A 2,495-nucleotide genomic window follows, 5' to 3' on the forward strand; every position below is an offset into this window, starting at 1 on the left:
CCGCCCAAGGAAAATTGTCGCTGGGCGTGAATTGGGGCCGAAGTGGGCAGTCCATATGGGCTGCCCGCTTGGGCCCCAATTCACGCCCAGCGACAGAATTCTAGGTTTGTTTTTTAATTGTTTTAAAGCAGTGAAAAAAACAACAACTTAAGCAACACTTAAGTGTTAATTAAGTTTTAGATTATCTAAAATCGATTAAAATTAATCTATAATTTTACCAGGATTTATTTTTTGCAATGTGATTTAGATTAATTATGCAGGACGTATTCAAATTATATGAAAACTATTCAAAAACCAATTATAAAATTTCAACATTTTAAAGAACAGAAAAAACACGCTGCTACGCGTGAAACCTGTGTGTACCTGTGAAAATTGTAGCCTAATCTAGTATTAGATTAGGCTACAATTTTCACAGGTCGGATTACTTTTTAGGCGCCCGAAAAACATACTGCAACACCGAAACACAAAAATAAGTGATCAATTTTGCAGGTCGTATCTTTAACATATTTTAAAGAACCTTTACATTTTGCATAATTAAACTATACTGCCAATATAATTATTATGAACACTAAGTTAAATACAACATTATAAACACCTCGAACAAAATTGGAAAATGCATATTATACAAGTGAAGCAATAATCGTTCTAAAAATGCATAGAATATTCGAGTTAAGTCAAACAAAAAATTGCAAAAATGTATATACCGTTGATCTAAATATCACAAAATGTTGCAGTATTACCAGGAATTTGTTTATAACAAAAACAAATTAAATTCAAGTATGTAATGTATGTAATTCAAGTATGAAATGTTTTTAAACTTAACAAGAAACACCAGTTGTAGAAATATTCAAAAAAAGAGATATGTACATTAAGTAATAAGATAGCAAAAAATTGTACATAGCAGGCAACAAATTTGGATTGATACATAAATTTATATTATGATCACTTCCTGCTTTCAGGTTGTCTCTCCCTCTTGACGTAGCCTCGTTTCATTTGTTCTTTTGGCTCTTTCCGCTCGTTTGCCACCCTGATCTCGCGCCCCAGTTAACCATTAGCCTATAGCTATCTCTATATCTTTCACAGTTGCACTTGAAGTTAGCACATTTTGCTGAACAGCACCTAAAAAAGGTTATAGTTACTAAAACACTTGCTATTTCCTTGATATAAAATTACAAAAGAGAAAAAATCTAGGTCATAGACTTATCACCTCATATTATAGTGATGCAATATTATTATTTATTATTAAATAAAAAAATTCAACACAACAACACAAAACACTTGAAATAGTATCATTAATTAAATGTAGACTAATCTTATAGTAGTCTACAGTACTACTATGATGCAAATATATTTGCATCTTTAATTTTCATAACTAAGAAATTATTTGGTCTCAAAACCTATTTGGGCTATAAAAAATATTGTTACAATAATAAACAACAACAAATACAAAATACAATTTCATATGTACTGCACAATATATTGAAAAATTCAGTTCCCTTTATTCCTTTTTTATTGTTGGTTCCACTAAAATTAAATTGGAGAGCTATGTTATCTGGCATAACTGCTTTCATCATCCTTGCTACTGCTTCTAAAACTTTCCGTCCTCCAAGACTGCTCAAATGAGAAACCTATTTCAAAGTTACTATGCATTTTAACATTTACTAAAATTTATAAATAAAAATTTATTTCATACTAGGTCTTTCTAATTAATTAAACAAAATTGTTTGATTGCATTGTAGAGTTATATTTATTAAAAGCATTTAATTGTACAAATTGTTTAACTAGATCTACTTTGGTAATAAAGTTTACAATTATTTCAAAAACACACAAATAGCACTTCTTTCATAAAAACTGCTTAAATTATATAATGTAATTTAAATATAAACTGTTCTCTAACCAGAGCTTTAGAAATGTTGTAGTCTGTTTTGAGCTTATCGTTTAATAGCTGGAAGTCGTGGAGTTCTTTTATAGGAATAATGCCACGGGGAAGTTGTGACGCTTGGCTTACCACATTTTTTTGTTGCACTAAAGCGTTTAAAATATTTCCTTGAATAGTTTGGGTGACTTTTATTTCCTGTACAGTTTTTAAAATTGCTTCGAGATAAGGTCTCAAATTCGAGCCTATAAAACAGAATAACTGAGCATTTTAAAAAATTGATTACTGCTGTTAACGCTACACACTACTAATTCTGATATAATCAAAAATTGTATAAGCAAACACTAAGGTGTTATCGTCAACAAAACATGTAAACAAAATCAGTGTCATATACATAACAATTATGCAGTTACTGCAGAAGGAACTATTTGCATTAAATCTTGCTTCCCTTTGACAAAATTGATGAAAGTTGTGTGTGCAAAAATTTGTATGATAACAATAATTTATTAAGTTTATTTTGGCATGAACGTAATCGTATACTATAAATAATATAAAATACGCTAACCTCCTGAATGAAAATTCATCGCTGATAATGACGAAGAGCTCGGCACATCAGTAA

The 2,495-nt window shown here is 30.0% G+C and overlaps 1 long non-coding RNA gene across 1 annotated transcript; it reads right to left on the reverse strand.

Moving 5' to 3' along the window:
• Nucleotides 1-818: 818 nt before the first annotated feature.
• LOC136080059 (uncharacterized) lies at nt 819-2,172 on the reverse strand. Its single transcript, XR_010638420.1, has 3 exons — nt 1,898-2,172; nt 1,469-1,628; nt 819-1,119 (listed from the first exon to the last, which is right to left on the reverse strand). It is a non-coding gene; the product is annotated as an uncharacterized LOC136080059 (long non-coding RNA).
• Between the last annotated feature and the right edge of the window lie 323 nt (nt 2,173-2,495).

Source organism: Hydra vulgaris, chromosome 05 (genome assembly GCF_038396675.1).
Source record: "Hydra vulgaris chromosome 05, alternate assembly HydraT2T_AEP".
Lineage (NCBI taxonomy): Eukaryota > Metazoa > Cnidaria > Hydrozoa > Anthoathecata > Hydridae > Hydra > Hydra vulgaris.